This window comes from Centropristis striata, chromosome 17 (assembly GCF_030273125.1).
Source record: "Centropristis striata isolate RG_2023a ecotype Rhode Island chromosome 17, C.striata_1.0, whole genome shotgun sequence".
NCBI lineage: Eukaryota > Metazoa > Chordata > Actinopteri > Perciformes > Serranidae > Centropristis > Centropristis striata.
The window spans coordinates 406,404-429,310 of NC_081533.1; the positions used below are offsets into that span (position 1 = coordinate 406,404).

Genomic DNA, 22,907 nt, shown 5'->3' on the forward strand with positions numbered 1-22,907 from the left:
ATACGAGGATGTGAGTCCACTAAAGCTCTGCTAGCAGCCGGGTTTACAATACTCTGATGGAAACTCTTGGCTTACCTGAACAGGTGAGATCCAGGATAAACAAAGACAAATATGAAGATATAACATATATAGATTATAAACCACTGACTGTCACTGTGACAGAGGAAGGAACTCACTGGAAACATTTCTCTCATTCATGATGTCATAGATGATGTCACTGACAGGCTTACCTGCACAGACGAGAGCCAGGATTAAGTCAGAGGAAGATGAATATGTTACACAGTCCCTCAGAGCAGATCCAGACTGGACACAGTCAGAGCTGATCTCCCACCCAGATCTGACTGAGGACTGCCTTCTCCATTCTAGAGAAACAGCAAAACCACAGTCTAACTGTCTGCAGGCAGCTACTGCTGTCTTCAGGGTCCAGAAAGGGTAACGATGATCAACCACTGGTCTCCATTCTCCTTCATGTTTCAGCTCCAGTGTTCCTGCACAGCGACTGTCTCCTCCCACCAACCTGACACCTGGTTCTGAACACAATCAAGAGAGTCGTCAGTAAAAGAATAAAGTTAGTTTGATGAGAACAGAAATGAACCAAATGAAAGCTGCAGCTCCTCTTCTACCTGAGCAGGTGAGTCCAACAGCTCTGCCAGGTGAGCAGGTGTTTCTATCTGAGCCTGAGCTTCTACAGTCCAGGAGAGCAGACTCATCTCCTCCACACTGGAACTCTTTGGTCCACATTAGAGCCTCCCCTTCTCCATAGAGCGCCCCCTGGAGGACTGAAGGAGCCCCACAGCCAAGCTCCCTGCAGACCACCTCTGCATCCTGCTGGTCAAAGTCAGCTTCACACACTGAGGACCAGCTCTGGTTAGACTGGTCAGACTTCAGCTCCAGTCTGCCTGAGCACAGACTGGTCCCATCCACCAGCCTGACAGAGTCTGGAGAGGAGAGAGAAGAGAAACAGAGAGGTAAAAGACACCAGACACTAAATAGAAAGATGTCATGAAACAAGTGAAACAAGTGTGAATGTTTTCAAACCACACAACATCACAGACCTGCTGACTTGTACACATTTTGTGTAGCAGGAACACATAGTGACATGAAAGTACAGTTGTATGATCTGTAGCTCCTAAACTACGCTAAAAGCTGATCACACCTGGAGGTCAATTGTGTACTTGCAGTACTCAGGTCTAGATGGGGCACGCTCTGCTGCGACAGAACACACTGAACTCCGTCTGACTGGTTATTTCTGCGTCGTGTTACATCCAACTTGTGTCTTCGTGTACCGTTAAATGTTCTATGTTAAGTTCCACACTTGGCTGACCAAACATGAGCCGGAACTACAAGGCCATCTTCATTTTACTCAGCTTTTTATGGCTGATTGGTGACGACCTTACACTGCTGTCAGACACTGGCTACCGGTGTTTGCTGAGTTATGCCTGCAGAAATCTGCTGCCCCTCGCAGGAGCATGCACAGCAAAAACTACATTGCAATGATTTCTCCGGTAAAGTCTGAATTAAAAACCAATTAACGCTCTTTGTGTGCTTCATCAATGGTGATATATAACATGCTGGGTTTTTTTCCCCAAAGTCAGTCAAATATCTGTTGATAATAATACCATTTCATTCCTGTAGCAGTTTTATTTATTTTATATGCATCATCCCTAAACCATCTTACCTTGTTATTAAATGAATGTAACTCACACTATCTAATGGCCCAATATATGTGCTGAGATAAAGTTATGGATGCAATATGCAGAGGTGGGACTATATTTTATTACCTGTCGAGATCTGCATCGTCCTTTCTCAGACCAGGTAAGTATTAATGTATGAACTGTCCTCTCAAAACAGTCTAAAATATGAGCTGGTAAAAGCATTTCACTCCTGGATATCCAGAGACAAAGTTAGGAGGACACGCATTATATGGCAAGACTCATATTTTACTTGATCTGGAGTTTATTAAGTGATAAGTTCATTGTTATAACAATATATTTTCAGGTTTGCATAATATATTTATCATGTTATTACATGACATTATCTTGTTATTTCAAGATAATGATATTTTCATGTTATTAAGGTTAGTAACATACACTTTACACATATTCAAACGGGCAGTCCACAAACCAATGGGTGACGTCAAGGTGACTACGTCCATTACCTGAACAGGTGAGATCCAGGATGGAGGAAGAGGAACCTGATGATGCTTTACACTCCCTCAGAGCAGATCCAGACTGGACACAGTCAGGTCTGATCCTCCACACAGATCTGTATGAGGACTCCTCTCTCTCTTCAACAGAAACAGCAGAACCACAGTCTAACTCTCTGCAGACAGCTGCTGCTGTCTTCAGGGTCCATTCATAGCCAACCACTGGTCTCCATTCTCCTTCATGTTTCACCTCCAGTGTTCCTGCACAGCGACTGTCTCCTCCCACCAACCTGACAGGCTCTGAACACAATCAAGAGAGACATCAGTAAAAGAATAAAGTGAGTTTGATGAGAACAGAAATGAACCAAATGAAAGCTGCAGCTCCTCTTCTACCTGAGCAGGTGAGTCCAACAGCTCTGCCAGGTGAGCAGGTGTTTCTATCTGAGCCTGAGCTTCTACAGTCCAGGAGAGCAGACTCATCTCCTCCACACTGGAACTCTTTGGTCCACATTGGAGCCTCCCCTTCTCCATAGAGCGCCCCCTGGAGGACTGAAGGAGCCCCACAGCCAAGCTCCCTGCAGACCACCTCTGCATCCTGCTGGTCAAAGTCAGCTTCACACACTGAGGACCAGCTCTGGTTAGACTGGTCAGACTTCAGCTCCAGTCTGCCTGAGCACAGACTGGTCCCATTCACCAGCCTGACAGAGTCTGGAGAGGAGAGAGAAGAGAAACAGAGAGGTAAAAGACACCAGACACAGAATGAAAAGATTCTCTCTAACTATAATCCAGTGAATCAAACTGGACTGCAGCACATTTCCAACATTAGTTCATCACTGACTACAGAACGCATCTTTATAACACCAGAGACTGCTGCAATGTTCCCACTACATTTACATTTATTACACTAAATTAAAAAAAATGTATTACACTAAATAAAAAGATGTCATGAAACAACAAATCAGTGATTCAAACTGGATGGAGCAGAATTCCAACATTGGAACAATAACAAGTGTGAATGTTTTCAAACCACACAACATCACAGACCTGCTGACTTGTACACAATTTGTGTAGCAGGAACACATAGTGACATGAAAGTACAGTTGTATGATCTGTAGGTCCTAAACTACGCTAAAAGCTGATCACACCTGGAGGTCAATTGTGTCCTTGCAGTACTCAGGTCTAGATGGGGCACGCTCTGCTGCGACAGAACACACTGAACTCCGTCTGACTGGTTATTTCTGCGTCTTGTTACATCCAACTTGTGTCTTCGTGTTCTTTTAAATGTTCTATGTTAGGTTTCACACTTGGTTGACCAAACATGAGCCGGAACTACAAGGCCATCTTCATTTTACTCAGCTTTTTATGGCTGATTGGTGACGACCTTACACTGCTGTCAGACACTGGCTACCGGTGTTTGCTGAGTTATGCCTGCAGAGATCTGCTGCCCCTCGCAGGAGCACGCATAGCAAAAACTACATTGCAATGATTTCTCCTGTAAAATCTGAATTAAAAACCATATAACGCTCTTTGTGTGCTTCATCAATGGTGATATATAACCTGCTGTCTTTAGTTTATAAAAGTTTGGACTCACCAATGTTTTATTAGACTCAGCAGGGTTTTTTTTTGCCAAAGTCGGTCAAATATCTGTTGACAATAAAACCATTTCATTCCTGTAGCAGTTTTATTTATTTTATATGCATCATCCCTAAATCATCTTACCTTGTTATTAAATGAATGTAACTCACACTATCTAATGGCCCAATATATGTGCTGAGATAAAGTTATGGATGCAATATGCAGAGGTGGAACTATATTTTATTACCTGCCGACATCTGCATCGTTCCTTTCTCAGACCAGGTAAGTATTAATGTATGAACTGTCCTCTCAAAACAGTCTAAAATATGAGCTGGTAAAAGCATTTCACTCCTGGATATCCAGAGACAAAGTTAGGAGGACACGCATTACATGGCAAGACTCGTATTTTACTTGATCTTGAGTTCATTAAGTTATAACTTTATTGTTATAACAATATATATTCAGGTTTGCACAATATATTTATCATGTTATTACATGACATTATCTTGTTATTTTAAGATAATGATATTTTCATGTTATTAAGGTTAGTAACATACACTTTACACATATTCAAACGGGCAGTCCACAAACCAATGGGTGACGAGAAGGTGACTACGTCCATTACCTGAACAGGTGAGATCCAGGATGTAGGAAGAGGATTCTGATGATGCACAGTCCCTCAGAGCAGATCCAGAATGGACACAGTCAGAGCTGATCTCCCACACAGATCTGTCTGAGGACTCCTCTCTCTGTTCTACAGAAACAGCAGAACCACAGTCTAACTCTCTGCAGGCAGCTGCTGCTGTCTTCAGGGTCCAGTCAGAGTAAGAGCCATCCACTGGTCTCCATTCTCCTTCATGTTTCACCTCCAGTGTTCCTGCACAGCGACTGTCTCCTCCCACCAACCTGACAGACTCTGAACACAAACAAGAGAGTCATCAGTAAACTAAGTTAATTTAATTTGAATTAAACAGCTACAGCTGGCTGCTTATTCTGCTTTAATGATTCATTATTTCTCTGTTCTCTATTTTATATTTCTCTTCTCTACCTGTTGAGTTGAGTTTTCCTTCAGCCTGGAGTCCTGACAACAAAATCAGAAGATAAACATCAGAATAAAGCAGCATGATTGGAGCTGTGGACAGAATGAACTCTCTCAGGTTGTTTTGTCAAGGTAATACAAGTTATAATAATAATAATAATAATTATTATTATTATTATTATTACTAGTATTACTAGTAATAATAATTATCATTATTACTATTAATGATTATAATTATAATAATATTACTATTGTTATTACCACCACAGTTTCAAATGTTTGAACAGCAACAGTTGAAGAAGTCAGGGAACTAGTTGTCAAACAGAAATCTGCTAGTGAATAAAGAGAGAAAAGAAACCTCCAGAAAGTGACTGTTAATTCACTCTTGTCTTAGAACTTCCACGTTACTGTGGAACCTCTCAAAAACATTCATATCTGTCAGCTGTCAGCAAGGGCGTAGGTTTGGTCTCAACATTGGTAGGGACAATATAACAGCATAACCTGCATGTACATTATTTGCTGGGACGGGACATTAAAAAGACCAAACTGATGGACGGGGTAGGGGCTACATTTCTTGTGAATGTGAATCTAATGAATAGGTCGGCTCAATGATCAATGCAAAAAAAAGTGTACTGACTGTATTAACTTTCACTTCCCAGTAATATTACAGTGAAATAGAAAGTGTGTTCTCATATTCACCATTATATTACAACACAACATTATAAACAACATTCAGCCTGTTACAACTTTCTGTTCTATAGAACTCTTCCTTTTCTGATTGTCTGCATGCATCCAACATCTTCACATTGATCAGTAAGCCCACCAGTCCAAATATAGCTACATTACTGTTTTCTTTCTCTTCTATAGAATGCCTCATTTTCAGTTTTCTCATTTCTGCATGCATCCTCCAACATGTTCATATTCATCAGTAAGTCCACCATTTCCAAATATACATGACAATGTTTTTCTTTCTGTTCTACAGAATGCCTCATTCTCTGTTTTACTCATTTCTGCTTGCAGCCAAAATAGGGTATAAAAGTTCACCTGATATACGGTCAAACCTTTGTTTTCAAAAACTACTGAAGAAACGTTTTGGAAATTTCCAGAATAAATGACTGGATTTTATTAATTAACAAATTATCCATTGCAAGAACATAACTTAAATTATATTAATATACAGTTCACAATAAATAAAATCTTGTTAATCTCTTAACTATCAAGGAAAACAAAAAGTTTTTTTCAGTTATATATAATTTATTTATTTACTGTCAAGAAATAACACACACAAAAAACCCTTTTCTTAAAGCAACAGTGTAGTTGTTCTTACTTTACGCCTCCTTTTTCTCTCCCCCTCCAAACAGGTGATTTCCAGTTATTTTACCCAGTGATACTACTTAAACTATGCATGTATCTACACATCGTTGCCTACATTGTCCTTGTTGTCTCTTTCACCTTCTTCTCCCTTATTTTCATCTATAAACTGCATCAGTGGTTGGGCTGAGCCATTCTGGAAAACATCTAGATCTAAAAATACTTTTTAATTGAACTTTTTACCTCAATCATGATAAATGTACAATTATCTGAGAAAAGTGAAAAAAATGACTGCATGGGCTGCAAATAAAAACATGTTTAAATGAAAAATTTAGAAAATTAATCAATACTTTTTAATAAATCAATACAGTAAAAGGTAAAGAGGAGGAGGAGAGGAGGAGGAGGAGAGGAGAGGAGGAGGAGGAGCAGGAGGAAGGGGAGAGGAGGAGGAGCCGGAGGAGCAGAGGAGGAGGAGGGGGAGGAGGAGTACAGGAGGAGGAGCAGGGGGATCAGGAGGAGGAGGAGGAGCAGGAGGAGGGGGAGGAGGAGCAGGGGGAGCAGGAGAGGAGGAGGAGCAGGGAGAGCAGGAGAGCAGGAGCAGGAGGAGCAGAAGGAGGAGCAGGAGGAGCAGAGGAGGAGGAGGAGGAGGAGAGGAGGAGGAGCAGAAGAGGAGGAGCGGGAGGAGCAGGAGGAGGAGGAGCAGGGGGAGCAGGAGAGGAGGAGGAGCAGGAGGAGCAGAGGAGGAGGAGGGGGGGAAGAGGAGGAGGAGGGGGAGGAGCAGGAGGAGGAGGAGGAGTAGGAGGAGGAGGAGGAGCAGAGGAGGAGGGGGGGGAGGAGGAGGGGGAGGAGCAGGAGGAGCAGGAGTCATCAGCCAAATGAGCCAATCAAACGTGAGTTTGAAACGTAGACTTGAAAAAGAAAATTGGACTGGCACATTGACGCTGGTGAAAAAGGGGTAAATGTGACTCTGAGCATAATGCAAATAATTCACTCAAAAATGGTAGGGTCAGGAGGAGGAGGAGGAGCAGGAGGAGGAGGAGGAGGGGAAGCAGGAGGTGGAGCAGGAGGAGGAGGGTCAATTCTCTCCTTGCAAAACATGGGAAGACAATGTAACTAACCTATATAAGTGCACTTCAAAGATAATGTAAATAAGGTTGTTTAAAGTTGGGAGGGTCATGTCCCTACCGTCCCTCTGCTAGCCTACGCCCATGGCTGTCAGCAGCCTGTTGTCAGACAGATTTACATATTAACATTTACATATTTACAGACATATTTACATTTGTTGTTAGGCAGCAGCCTCTAGTGGTCATAGTTATAATGACCACGCTATGAAGGAATTCACAGAAACGTTTATATGTTTTTTTTAGATGTTATTAATAACTGCAGAAAAATCTTCATGAAATATGTTGATATGATTTTTGAATTTTGAGACAGAAATGAAAGAATGCTTATAACAGAAGAAGAACATGTACTTGGTCATTAAAGCTGAATCGGATTAAAACTTAAAATTGAATCTTGATCTCTTGTAACCACATTTGTTTTTTAACATCGTAATATATAATTATGTTCTGATTAAAAACCTATTCTCTGTTTAAAAATGTCTCAAACTCACTGTAAATGCTAACATCCAGTTTAATTAAATATGATAAGTGAACCAAACTCAGTGTTCATCAACTTGTTATGAACACTACTTTTAAATAAGTAAGTAGTAATATTTAGTTACAAAATATGCTTTACTTAATGTATCCATGTTAAGTGAAATGATAAAAAAACATGTATTGTTCCCAGAGGCCTTTGGGCATTCTTTCAGACATGCACAGATCTGTCTCATCTACTTTGTGCTTTCCACACAAAACGGTCAACCGAACGGTCAACGAGAGCTCTCTCAACACCTTCAACTGCTTGTGTTTGCACATTGATTTGGTGAGTAAATATTTAACTCTTTGGTTCACCGTTGCGTGGTCTTGTTGTAGTGTAGTACAGTGTACTTGCCAGGGAGGAGTAAATAAAGTAAATTAAATCAAATTCAAATATCACCGCTAGCAAGCATGCTATTTGACCGTGGCAGTAACTTCACCGTTTTTGGTACAAATGTAGTCCAGTTTATGGTAGACTTCTCTGTTTTTGGTGAATTTTGGCGTGAAGACACTTGTCTACAAAGAGAAGTGAGACGTTAGAAATGCTTTTTCAATGAGCGCTTGGAATAAAAGTGGAGGGGGACTTCCAGTTATGGAGCGCAGCTGACAAGTCACAGTAACTTGGCTCGTAGCTAACTTCCTGAAAAATACTTAAAACTCGAGGCTCAGACAATATTGTCTGTTTTGGATGTGGAAAAGTGTATTTTGTCACTATGCCACAGAAAAATTCTAAACCACCTGGACAACAACCAGCTAAGTGGCCGCAAAATAACAAGGCTAATATCCTTGTGGAGAAGGTTAGCAAGAATGCTAACGAGGGCGAAGACGAAGCTAACGACAATGTGCCGTCCAACAGCGTCTTACTGGATGTGATTCGCTCACTGAAGGAGGAATTCGCTAAACAATACAACAATATGCTGGAGGCAATTAATGGGATTAAAACAGATGTATTGTCGCATTCGAAGAGGATCGGGGAAACGGAGGGGAGAATCTCACAGGCAGAGGATGATGTGACCAGCCTCCACCAAAAAGTCCAGCAGCTAGAAGGGACGGTGGAGATACTGAGGAATAAAATCCAAGATCAAGAGGACCGAGGGAGACGCTCCAACCTGAGACTAATTGGACTCCCTGAAAAAACCGAGGGCTCAGATATGTGCAGCTTTTTGGAAAACTGGCTTCCCAAAGCTCTGGGTGATGATCTCGCCCCCACCCCGGTCATCGAACGAGCTCATCGGGTAGGTCAAGTTAACTCAAGCCGGTCCTAAGCACCGAGACCGATTGTCATGAAGTTTCTGAACTATAAAGATCGTGAAAAGACACTGAGGGCAGCCAGACAGCAGAAGGAAGCTTCTTCCCAGACCCATCAGCTGAAACCCGCCAGCGTCAGCGACAGTTCGACGGAGTTAAGGCCCGTTTTCGAGCTATGGATATCTGCTACGGGCTGCTGTACCCAGCCCACCTGGTGGTTTTCAAGTCCGTCTCGGAGGCAGAAGATTTTCTCCGCAAAATGCAAACCTCTCCACGAGCCTCTCCACGATCTGAGAACTGAAATGGATATATACCAGGGTTTCCTGCAGACCTTATTTGGCCAGGCGCCCCGCCCGGCCTGAAATCTGTAGCGCCCGGGCTAGAATGTCCAGCAAAAAAAAAAAAAAAAAGATGCAACGCGTGCAAGCGACACGGCAGCTTGAGAACTAATCTACCAGCACACATAGATAGATTTGTGTTATAATGAATTAATGTTGATTCTTTAGTGCTGCGCTGTCTGCCTGCAGTGCATTCTGCGCCATGTCTCTCTCTATCACACACACACACACACACACACACACACACACACGCTCACACAGACACTCACACGCGCCAATTGCGGCCCTGGTGGTGATATTTTGTGCCCCCCCCCCACAGCAAATAATAATAATCAACAGATGCAAATAACTTGTACTCACACACAACGACCACTAAGTGATAACAGTTATGATGAGGCTCAGTTTGACTCTGCCGTAACCAACGAGGATGTGCGGCAGCAGCGGCGCACTTAACTGGTAACTTTTCCTCCGGAACTGTTCGTCGTTCATTCGGGTCTAATCGGGACTACTCGGGTCTAATCGGGACTACTCGGGTCTTTCAGGTGACGTTCGGCGACGTCCCGAACAGGGCAGAGCAGGGAAGTTCAATAGCACCCTACTCCGGAAGTTTGCACATTAAATAATTTATGTATAAAACATTTAATCATTCCATGTATGTTCTATTAGTAATATTAATATTATAATGATAACAATAATAACACATAACATTAACATATATGTATTTATTATCATTATAAAAATCTGTCTCTTGTTGCCTTTCTGTGTATCCGTTCTGTGAGAACATATATATACATCTGGCAGCAAGAAGTAGGCAGGAGAAGCCTTTTTCAGAAGAACCGTTCATGTTCTTTAATATTCAATTCATGTTCAGGACAGTTCATGTTCAGAAGAAGCCATTGAAGTTAAATAACTGTTAATAATGGCATTTGAGAAGTTTGGATTTTTTTAGCAAAGTTTTTTTTGTGGAATACCTGATGCGGCCTCACCCAGATACTGCCTCCAGCGGCCCCCAGGTAAATTGAGTTTGAGACCCCAGCTTTAAAGAATGCAATGTTGCACTTATGAAAAGTATTTGATTTGATTTATGATTATACAGTCTATGTAAGCTTGAAGTTGTCTCTCTAAGAGAGTAATAGCTAGAGTGGAGAGTTGCAAGTTCCCTGCAATAAAACAGATTGTTGTCAATTCATAATACTTTCTCATCTCCTATTTTAATACTTGTTACACAATAATTAAAATGCTTCAATTACTGTTTACGACGCTGTGATCGGTGATCGGAAATATTGGATCGGCAGATACTGATTTCAGTAAGATCGGAAAAAAGTGTGCTTAAGTGCCCTCTAGAGTGGTGAAAACAAGAGGAAGTTCCTTATTGGCTGCCCTTTACACGTGCAAAAAATGATTTGGTGCCCCAACTTATGATGATGTGCCCTCTAGTGCAAGAAAATTTGATAATGTGCCTTAATGAGAGCCCTTCTAGTGCCCTTTTTCCTGTCTTGGTGCCACCGTGGTTGAAAAAGCGCGCAAAAGTGCCCTCTAGAGTGGTGAAAATGAGAGAAAGTGCCTTATTGGCTGCCCTTTACACATGAAAAAACGTATTGATTGCCCTCTAGGGTTCCCCTTTATACAATAAATTATGATGATGTGCCCTCTCGAGATTCTATAATACGGTATCACTGAACTTTGAATAATGTTATGTGAGATGTTTGCTCTCATTTAGCTCTCAAAGTGCACAAAATAGATGCATTTTACATAAAAATGTACAAATTTTCTCCCGGGAGAGCATGCCCCCGGTCCCCCCTAGATGGATCGGTTCGATGGTTTTAATTGTCAGTACCATATCATTAATTACTTTGATCTGGATCTCATTTTAACTTAATGCTAATATTTCATCATACATGATGCATCAGAGCTTTTTGTTGCGTGTTGGTGGGCCCATGTTGTGCAGAATGTGCCCTTTTTATTTTTTCGCTCCCGCCGGTCTGAGTCCGCCACTGCCTAGTCTGTTTCTGTTTTCTGAATTTTCTGTTTGCTTTGTGGGCCAAGGGTTCCCAAACTTATTAGGCCATGACCCCAAAAATAAACAGTTCGTGTTTTCCATCTTCATGTTTGTGGGTTTATTGTTAAGCAACTTCTCTCATATTTTGAGAGCCAAAAATAAAAATTGATTGAGGGCAATAGTAATAATAATTAAACAATCTAAGTAATTAATTAATTTATCCCCCCTCCCTGGCCAAAGTAAACCCTGTATACTGAACTTTTTTTTTCTTACTTGTCTTCTACACCTTCTCAGGTAAATATGACTAAAAGTTTAAAAGTTCAAGAGCGTTGAACTGAGAATAATACGCAAAATACCCCTCTCCGTTTTTATTCCTCTCGTTAATTATAGGGCCATCTTGTTGTGTGTTTTCTTTAAAATATACAATTGATGTGACAATCTCAGGTTTGAATGACAACTTCCCCTAGAGACATTTTCTTTGGTACTCTTCGAGAGAGGAGAGGGGGTTTCTTTTTTTTCCAACATTTGACTTACTGAAGACCGAGCTCAGTCTACTTCATTTCAATGTTGGTTAGCCTAAAACAATGTTTCAGAATGTGTGTCACGTAGCTCCTCATGGTGTGGATCTAACGTTAGACATAACCAGAGTCTATTACTATTTGGGTTGCCTATCTGTGCTTCGTTTGGGGAAGTGCAGGAGGGGTTCTTGGGAGGGGTTAAGATCTTGGAGTGCTACTTTTGCTTTTCATTTTTATTATGTCAGTCAAACCATCCGTAGGTACATTACCAGAACAAATTACATGTGTTTATTATGTGTTCAATTCATCCTGTAAATTAAGTTATTGCATAACCCCATGATTAACAGGTCTGATTTAAAAATCTCTAGCTGGAATACAAGAGGGTTGAATAAATTGGTAAAACTTAAACAAGTATTGCGTAGGATTAAGCAAATGAAATCCAATATAATTTTTTTTCAGGAAACTCACTTGGTACAAAACGATATTAGCAGAGTTGAGAAAAGGTGGCCAGGGCAAGTTTACTTAGCTTCCTTTACTTCTCATGCCAGGGGGGGTCATGATATTAATTCATAAATCTATCCCCTTTCAGTTAAAAAACAAATATATAGATCCTTCTGGGAGACATGTCATACTTAATGGTACTATAATATCTACCCAGATCAACTTGATAAGTGTATATGCTCCTAATGGAGACCATCCCTCCTTCTACCAAAACCTTTTTCTCTCTCTATCATCCTACCCTGGCCAATACATAATAGGTGGTGATTTCAACTGTGTCCTGGACCCAGCACAGGATCGATCTACTGGCATTGATACTTCCCATCAACAAACAAGAAAGATTATTAAAAAATGCATGGAAGATTTAAATCTAACCGATATTTGGAGATGTCTCAATCCTAATAAAAAAGACTTTATGTTTCTCAAATACATTCCAAACTTACTCCAGAATAGACTACTTCTTTATCTCTAATGGTCTACTATCAATGGTTGAGAAATGCTGGTATGACAGCATACTGTTATCCGACCATGCTCCCATCTCCTTACTATTGCAAGTGCCTAGTATAATTTCCTCACCTCCCAGATTTCGCTTTCAATCTAGCTGGCTCCAGTACCCTGATTTTGTGAAGTTTCTGGATGGGAAAACTGATGAATACTTTTCTTTAAACACAAATCAAACTAGTGCTTCAATAAAATGGGAGGCTTTCAAGGCGTATTTAAGGGGTGAGATAATAAGTTATACAAAATACAAATCTAAGGCACATTATGCACAAGTGAACACCCTGGAACAAAAAGTAAGGGATTTAGAACAGGAGCTCTATTACAGTGATTCTCCAGAAAAACAACAGGAACTTTTCCAATTGAAAGTCCAATACAATGAATTAACTACAAATAAAATAGCTTCAAATTTGATGTGGTTAAAACAATCCTATTATGATCAGGGGGAAAAAGCTGGAAAGTTGTTAGCATGGAGAATTAAGAAGATACAAACAAATAGAGCTATCAACTCCATTATATTAGAGGATGGGAAAGAACTAGTAGACCCAATTGAAATAAATACTGCCTTTAAAAATATTATGAAGATCTATATAAATCTGAATGTCCAGGTAGCTCACAAGAAGAGAATTAATTTTTGGACCAGCTTCAATTTCCAACGCTAACTGAGGAGGTCAAGACAAATCTTGAAAAAAATGTAAGTATTGTAGAACTATCGGATGCGTTAAAGAACATGAGCAGTGGAAAGGCTCCCGGGCCGGATGGCATACCAATAGAAATATATAAGAAGTTCTCCGGAAAACTGTTACCTCATCTCCTTGAGATGTTCAATGAATCATTTGAAAAAGGAATACTACCTCCATCCTTAAGATCTGCATTAATTTCCCTTTAGTTAAAACCAGGCAAATCCCCCTGGGAAAGAACATCGTATCGTCCTATATCTTTAATGTCATGTGATACCAAAATACTATGCAAGGCACTGGCCAGGCGGATAGAAATTATTATTCCAAATTTAATTGCCAATGATCAAAATGGGTTTGTACAGGGCAGACAAGCATTTCATAACACACGCAGGCTGTTAAATATTTTATATGAAAAAAAAAAATGCCAGGGGTCATGCAGTCCTGTCATTAGATGCCGAAAAGGCGTTTGACAGGACTGAATGGAAGTACCTATTTAATATACTTAGAAGATTTGGTTTAGGGGAAACATGTCTTAAATGGATTCAATTATTGTACACTGAACCATTAGCAGAAATTAAAACGAATAGCCAATTTTCAAAGCCCTTTAATCTTTATGGATCTACACGACAAGGCTGTCCCATGTCCCCTCTATTGTTTTTATTTGCTATTAACCCTTAGCCATGTCTATCCGTCAATCATCTGAAATCACTGGTATGACTATAGGTAGGACAGAGCATCGTTTGTCTCTATTTGCGGATGATGTTGTGTTTTTAACAAATCTGGGTACCTCAATTAAGGCGCTTTGCCAGCTTCTGAAGGAATTTGGCCAGTTTTCTGGCTATAAAGTAAACAACACCAAAAGTGCCTTACTATTACTGAATAGAGAAGAAAGAGAATCCCCCCCGAGCTATACAGTTTGCTACTGCCCCAGAAGGATTTACTTATTTAGGAATTAAAATAGCCCCTGATATCGAAAATATTATATCTATCAATTATGACCCTCTATTGAAAGACATAGGAGATTCTCTGGAGAAATGGAGTTCAATGCCTATTTCTATGATAGGACCTATTCATATTATTAAGATGTCTATCCTGCCCAAATTTTTATATCTTTTTCAGTCAATCCCACTTCCTCTACCCGCCTCTTTTTTCTCCACACTTAAGAAAAACTACACCTGCTTTATATGGAATAATAAGCGTCCGAGGCTGCGACTCTCCCTTTTACACCTACCATACGAAGGTGGGGGACTGAGACTGCCTCATGTGAAACTTTATTATTGGGCAGCCCAACTCCGTACAGCCATGTATTACTTTCTCACTACGGAGGTCCCAGCTTGGATAGAGATAGAGAATAACACAATAGAACTGCCACTGCACCTGTATCTTTACTCTGCGCCAACCAAAATACTTGCAAATCAGACACGTAATCCGTTTCTCAAAAATACTATATCAATCTGGCATGAGGCCCACAAATTTTTAAATGAAGCTCCTAAACTCTCAGGTTTCACACCTATTTGGGGAAATGAAAACTTCAGAGCAGGGAGATGCGATATGGGATTCAAACATTGGATAGAAAAAGGACTAAGCAAAATAAAAGATTTATATATTGAAGGGACCCTAATGTCATTCCAACAATTAATAGATAAACATGGACTTCCCAGAAACCATTTTTTTAAGTACTTCCAAATTAGAAGCTTTATATTTTCCCAAATTAAAACCACCTTAGAACCTACACTGTCCACTCTTGAAAAAGTCACAGTTAACCATTTATATGACAAAGGCCAGTTATCAAAGTTTTATGACATACTATTAGCAGGCTCCAAAGAAAACTCAATTTCATGTTTAGCTGCATGGAAGAATGATCTTCAGGCAAACATCTCTGTAGAGGACTGGGAGAAGGCATGTCTTCATGCCCAAACCCAAACTATAAATACCAGATTTAAATTATTGCAATATAAGTGGTTGTTCAGGACTTACATTACTCCAGTTAAATTACATCATTTTAACCTTTGAGATCCCTGATACTTGTAGTAAGTGCACTGAAGAAATTGGTACTCTCTATCATTGTATGTGGGAATGCCGAAAACTTCAGGTATTCTGGAAAGAGGTGCTGGAACTCATTTCTAAATTGACAGATAGTGTTGTTCCCATTGAAGCAAAAATGTGTTTATTACACATATACCCTGAAGATTTTCCAGTAAATTTGAAGAAATGCAAACTAATCAATTTGTGTTTGTTGCAAGCTAAGCGTGTAATTGCTTTGACCTGGAAGGATACTCAGAGACCTGATTCTAGACAGTGGGTTAAAGAGATGTCTTGCAGTTTGGCACTAGAAAAATTGACCTATATAGTAGGAGGAAAAGTAGAGGATTTTTATAAGATATGGAGGCCTTTCCTTATTTTTATGAATGACATGAATATACAAATGCCTGGGAACAATTAAGCACTGGCATTGTTACCCCTGCAGAACGGCTTGAATCTGGTAGCACAGCTAGAGTACTATGGTAATGACTTAATTGGGAGAGAGAAATAGGATGGTGACCACGTTTTATAACTCTGCCTTAAACTGTCCATTTAATTTTATTTCATTATTATTATTGTTGTTATTTAATTAATTAATTAATTTTAATTATGTATACTTTCATGATTATTATGATTGTGTATTATTGTTTGTGTATTATTGTTTTATTGTTATTTATTTATTTATTTCCTCTCCATTTTTTTTGTTTTGTCATTTTTTTAAATATTTAATTTATTTAATGTATTCATTAATATGATTTAATGTAATTTATTTGTTATTATTATTATTATTATTATTATTATTTATTAATTAATACATTCATTTTATTTTTATTTTTATTAACTCAGGTATTTGTTTTCCTCCAAAATTACTGTTGGTTATGAGAGGGAGGGATGGGGTTTTATGACTGTATGTTCGTTGTTGTGTTCATCGTGTATTACTTTTTGGGAAAATATTCAATAAATAAAGTTTTGAAAAAAAAAAAGTGGAGGGGGAGCTGCTGTAAGTTCACAGTGGGCTCGGATACATCCGTCCAGATCATGCCATGTGTGTGTGTGTGTGTGTGTGTGTGCTCAGCAAAGGGTGTGTATTGGAGCCGACAGAGCTCACGTTAAAAATGCTAACGTTGCTAATTAATTTTGCTGCCCGGGTGTTATTGCAGCTTCGTCTTAGAACCTTAGAAATGACGGGACTTTGGACTCAAAGTCAAACCTCGTCTTTAGTGAGAGAGTAAAGGCACGGAGCATTCTGTGTAGTGAAGTCCATTTTAATGTCACGTAAAGCGTTTTACTTGGAGATGAACTCCATGGTTATGGTTGCTGCAGGGTTTTAAAAGGTAGTAAATTAAATTAGCCAAAAATAAGGTCATTAAAAAGTATTTAAAAAGTAATGAATGTCATTTGACGAGGTCTAAAAGAACGCAATGGGAGCCGCTGTTTGTTTTATTATTTTTAAACTCTAACGGTGAACAGTCTCCCGCTCTCTCGCCGCGGGGACGAGCGACTGGAACAGTGGCATGATGTCAAACACTTGAGACGTCATAACAACTGTAACAGCGCTAGCACTCTGTTAGCATCACTGGAGTTTCTGAGTGAGGTTTCACCATAGACGGTATATGGGCCAGACTGCCTGTTAGAGCTAATGCTAGCTAACGTTACAGGAAGAGAACAAAGTACATTGCGGTCAGTCAGCCTCCACGGTGCTTGTATTTAAGTATTACGGTAAGAACATGTCAGACCCGTCTTCAAAATAAAAGCAAACACATGTAGCTTTCAAAATAAGAGCACGTGGATGTTTTATGAGTGCACCACAGAATTTACAAGAAGACTGTCAAAATATGACGCCTTAAATGAAACATAGAAGAACCCTTATTCTCCTTTACAACAATTCATTACAATATGCCACGATTAAGATATTTCATAACGTTGTCAAATATTTGAAATGGTTATATTCAGTTGATCAGAATCAGGTGGATTCTGATTCTGATCTCACTCAAATGATCAGAATCCCTAGTAAATTAGTTTATAATACATAATGTAGTTACATTAAGGATGTGAATTCTCCAATCTCACACTTTGAAAAATCTCCAGTCGACAGAATTAAACTGAGATGTGAATGAATTTAGTGTTGCACCAGGAGATATTTCCCCCCAAAAGAAGAGCAGGTTGATGAGGTTGTGTGTGCTTCTTTAGCAGGATCCAGAGAAAGAAGAAGCGCTGGCCTCAGTGCCAGTTGGGCTGCTGACTGTTGTCGATGAAGACACTCAGCAGCAGGGTCTAAACGCAGTGCACCTCAAGCCCATCTCCACTGCCGTCGTACTGGAGGGAAGTACTGTCCTGGGTCATGTTAAAGACTTTCCCCAGGCAGTCGGCCTCATGTTTGGCCTTATGTTTGCCCTTCACTTAGATTAGCCAACGTTCATGACCGACACTTTCAAATTGATCCAAGCAGCCATCAAACAAAACACTCCCTCCAAAACTGATGACTTTGAAAAACAGACTATTTTGAAGAGGGGAAAAGTTTTTGCACTGCATCAACTGGCCTACCCCAATAAAGTCCTGTATGTACAAAAGCACAGAAAAATGACTTAAATTCACCCAAACCCTTCTGGTGTGAGCAACTTAATAAAACAGATAGGGCTGCAACTAATGATTATTTTCAATATCGATTCATCTGTCAAAACGATTAATTGATTCGGGGTTTTTGTCAATAAAATGTAAAAAATGTTGAAAAATGTCAATCAGTGTTTCTTAAAGCACAATATGCCAGCTAGAGGTAATGCCAGCACAGATTAAACAAAATTAAGTCAGGGATACTTTGTATGGATATATCAGATCACCTTCCAATTTTCCTCATGACTTCTGTAAAAGGTATTATGGACTCCAATTTCTGTCCACCGACGTATAGAGTGATTAAACCAAGTACATCAGCAAATTTAAAGAGTTGATAGAACGTCTCTCTTGGGATAATGTTCTGGACAATCAAGACCCACAGAAGGCGCATACTATTTCTCTTAATAAAATAACCAATGCATATAATGTTGCCTTTCCTGAGAAGAGAGCAGCCTCTAAATTCTACTCCAAGCCAGTACAGCCTTGGATAACCCCAGGAATTATAAAATCCCTTAGAAAGAAGCACACATTATATAAAACATTTCTTTCTAGTCCTAACCCATTTCATCTTAATGAATTTAAAAAATATAGAAATAAATTAAATCACATTATCAGAGGAGCTAAAAAGCATTACTGAGAGCAGAAATAGCATGAAAGCACTTTGGAGTACCATTAATAATATTCTCAACAAAACAAAAACAAAGAAATCCCTTCCCAATGCATTTAAAGTTGGAGGATCACTCACTAAGGACCCTGTTGTAACAGCCCACAAATTTAACAAGTTTTTTGTTGAAATTGGATCAGCTATGGCCTCCAAAATACCTGCAGTGAAGGAAAGTCCCCTTCAATTTATGCCATGGCCACCCACTGGTGGATTTCATTTTAGCCCTGTCACTTCCTTTGAACTATGCAAGGTACTAGGATAGAAGAATTCTGCTGCTGGGAATGACGATCTCAATGCAGAGCTACTTAAAGAGGTGTCTGATGCCATTGCTGAACCACTGACACATACATTTAATTAATCATTTTACAAAGGAATTGAGCCACAGGAATTGAAAATTGCCAAAATTCTCCGTTTACAAAGCTGAGGATCCTGCCATCTTTACCAATTACCGACCTATTTCCATTTTATCCACCATTTCAAAGATTCTTGAAAAGTTATCATTCAACAGACTAATAAAGTATCTTGATGAAAATGAAATCTTATACAAACACTGATATGGTTTCAGGAAATCCCATTCTACGGGTATGGCTATTACACATTTTATTAAAGAGCTATACAGAGCAATGGATAAGAAACAACTTTCAGGAGGAATTTTCACAGACTGATCAAAAGCATTCGACACCGTGGATCATTATATTCTGTTACAAACATTAAACCACCTGGGTCTTGATGATCAGGCGTTAGAGTGGTTCTCTAGTTATCTGGAACATAGACTGCAGTTTGTTGCATATAAGGGAGTAAATTCCCCTTGTGACCAAATGTGGTGTCCCCCAGGGATCAATGATGGGACCATTATTGATCCTTTTATAGATTAATGATTTGGCTAATGTCTCAGATAGGGTTGTCAAAAGTATCGATACTCAAAAAAGTATCGATACTAAAACGTATCCGGATACGATACTCATTTTAAAAAGTATCTATACCACACACACACACACACATACACACACAAAGACAAAGACACACACACACAAAGACACACACACACAGCAGCAGGCTCCTCACACACACACACACACACACACACACACAACCAAACACACACACACACACACACACACACAACCAAAAACGCACACACACACACACACACACACACACACACACAGCAGCAGGCCCCTCCCCCTCACACACACAGACACACACTCACACACACACAGCAGCAGGCCCCTCCCCCTCACACACACACAGAGCAGGCCCCTCCCCCTCACACACACACACACACACACACACACACACAAACAGCAGGCCCCTCACACACACACACACACACACACACACATCAGCAGGCCCCTCACACACACACACGCAGCAGGCCCCTCCCCCTCACACACACACACACACACACACACACACACAGCAGCAGGCCCCTCCCCCTCACACACACACACACAGCAGCAGGCCCCTATCCTTGACACACACACACACACACACAGCAGGCCCCTCCCCTTGACACACACACACACACAGCAGGCCCCTCCCCCTCACACACACACACACAGCAGGCCCCTCCCCTTGACACACACACACACACAGCAGGCCCCTCCCCCTCACAAACACACACACACACACACACACACAGCAGCAGGCCCCTCCCCCTCACACACACACATACACACACACACACACACACACACACACAGCAGCAGGCCCCTCCCCCTCACACACACACACACACACACACACACACACAGCAGCAGGCCCCTCCCCCTTAATTCACACAGTGTCAGTGTACATAAGCATAGAGTTAATAAGTTTCCATAAATGTTGGAGACTGTAAAGTGTTATTTTCTCTCTTGAAGTCCCAGAATGAAGCAGAGAAAAGTCGACCTGCAACCAAACAGCAACACACACAGCGACTCTACCTCTTTTTATCAAGCTTTCCTAATATTGTGCACAGCATACAACCTCAAAATATTGTTCTAATTGTTATTGTTTATTGTATTTATTTATGTTTTGCACTACCTCAGACCTGAAGCTTGTTATCATAGTTGTAGTTTCTTTTTGAACGACTGTTTTTTATTATTAATATTTAACCTGTGGTTCTGTTAATTTTAACAAGAGGATCCAGGATATGGAACTCACTTCCTCCTGACTTAGGTTATTGAAATAGTAATAGTCAACCTTTCTCGTTTATCATTTAAAAGATCTTTAAAAAACCTATTATAATTCTTATTTCATTGCTATGTTGTGCCTTTGTTTTGTTTTCTAGTTTCTTGCTCTGTATAATTCTATGTTCCTTGTTCTTTTTTATTTTTATTTTTATGTTACATCAGGGAATCCCACTATTCAAGCCCCAGGAGGGTTTTTTGGGTTTTCCTGGCATGTTTTTATTTTATTTTAATATGTATATGGAATATATAAATTGTAATGTTGTTGTTGTTATGTTATTTTCTTTCTTTTAACATTGTGCCAAATAAATCAAATCAAATCAAAATAAAACTACAATCCAATTATGTAGGTTAATTTGAGTACTGCACACTCACAATAATTAAGTAAATCAAATCTAATTTATCTTAGTTAACATAAATTACTTTTTTAAGTCAAGTCAACTTATTATATTTTACAGTGCTGTTACTTCAAACAATATATTAAACTGACAGGAACGTGAATAAAATGGCTGCTGGTTTGTTTTGTTGACCTCAGTGATGAAGACATTGTATTTCCTGTGTGTGTTTCACAATAAAAGCCTCCTGTGTTCATCCAGCTGAGGTGTTTTTTAATGTGAAGCAGCAGCAGGAAACGTGTGTGTTAGCATCAGCTGTAACTTAATGCAGCTCTGTTGGGCTGCAGGAGGGTGAACAGGAAACAGTGAGGCTGACATCAGCTGTTATCACATTAAAGCTGTCACTATCTGTTGATCATTTCCTGTTTTCACGTCAGCAGGGCTCCAACTAACCATCACATTAATTACTTTCTTTCTCTACTTTCTCTCTGTTTCATACCAACCCTGTTTAAATGTTGTCTGTAATCTGGTTCATGATGACCCTGACGGAGGCAACAAGTGGAAACACGTTGGTGTAAATAATGAAATAACCAGAAGAAGAGAATCAAAGCTTGATGTTGGTGTGTGTGAGCAGTTTGTTCTCTGATGTAAAGTTTCACTACAGATCATTAGAATAATCATGTTAAAGAGTGGTCCTACCTGAGCTCCACAGCAGCAGCAGCACCACCACCAGGTGATCCATTTTCAGGTAGACGTCTCTCTGCTCTGACTGTCTCACTGCTTTTACTCACTGTATATCTGCGAACAGAGGAAGGAGGAGCTTCACTCTGTCACATCCTGCCTCTCTGTCCCTCCTATCAGCTCCACCTCTCCAGGTCCTTCTGCTGCTGTGTCCTATCTGTCCACCAGGTGTCTTCAGGGCTCAGTTATACGGACGGAGTCTTCTGTCCGTATCTGTATCTTGTTCTGGTGACGTCACACTGAGCTAGAGTCTGTGTAGAAGTGACACAGAGGGGAGTTGTGGTATTGAGTTCCCGCTCAAACACTGACGTGAAAAGAAGCGGAAGACGGATGACAGATAACAGGACTGTGGTTTGTGTTAGCGTGACAACCAGGGCAGGCTGAGACGCTCCAATCAGATTAAAGCTGTTTAATTTATGTTCCAGGCACGACAGAAATTTGGTTATGGTGAGTACTTTTGTCCTGCAATTGAAACCATATATAAGAAAGCAAATTGCTCAATTAAATTGCATACAGGTAATCGTGGAATCAGACAGGGCTGCCCTGTGTCACCATATTTATTTTTGCTATGTGCCCAACTGCTCTCTGACTTTATCAAGCAGAGCCCCATCAAAGGGATATCTAGAGCAGACAGGGAAATAGTCATCAGCCAACTGGCAGATGACACCTCCTTATTCCTAAAAAATGCCTCACAAATTTCAATTGCTGTTAACCGAATTTCAGTTTTTTCCAGAGCATCCGGCCTTCACCTGAATCTTAGTAAGTGTGAACTTCTCCCACTCAAAAATTGTAATAGTACATCCATTTCCAACATACCTGTAAAGGATTCTGTCACCTATTTGGGAATCATCATCAACAAAAACACAAGCAACAGGTG

The 22,907-nt window shown here is 40.2% G+C and overlaps 1 pseudogene; it reads right to left on the bottom strand.

The window, feature by feature from the left end:
* The window catches only part of LOC131990108 (scavenger receptor cysteine-rich type 1 protein M130-like), a 70,716-nt pseudogene extending 48,685 nt beyond the window's left edge, over positions 1 to 22,031 (bottom strand).
* Positions 22,032 to 22,907: the final 876 nt, after the last annotated feature.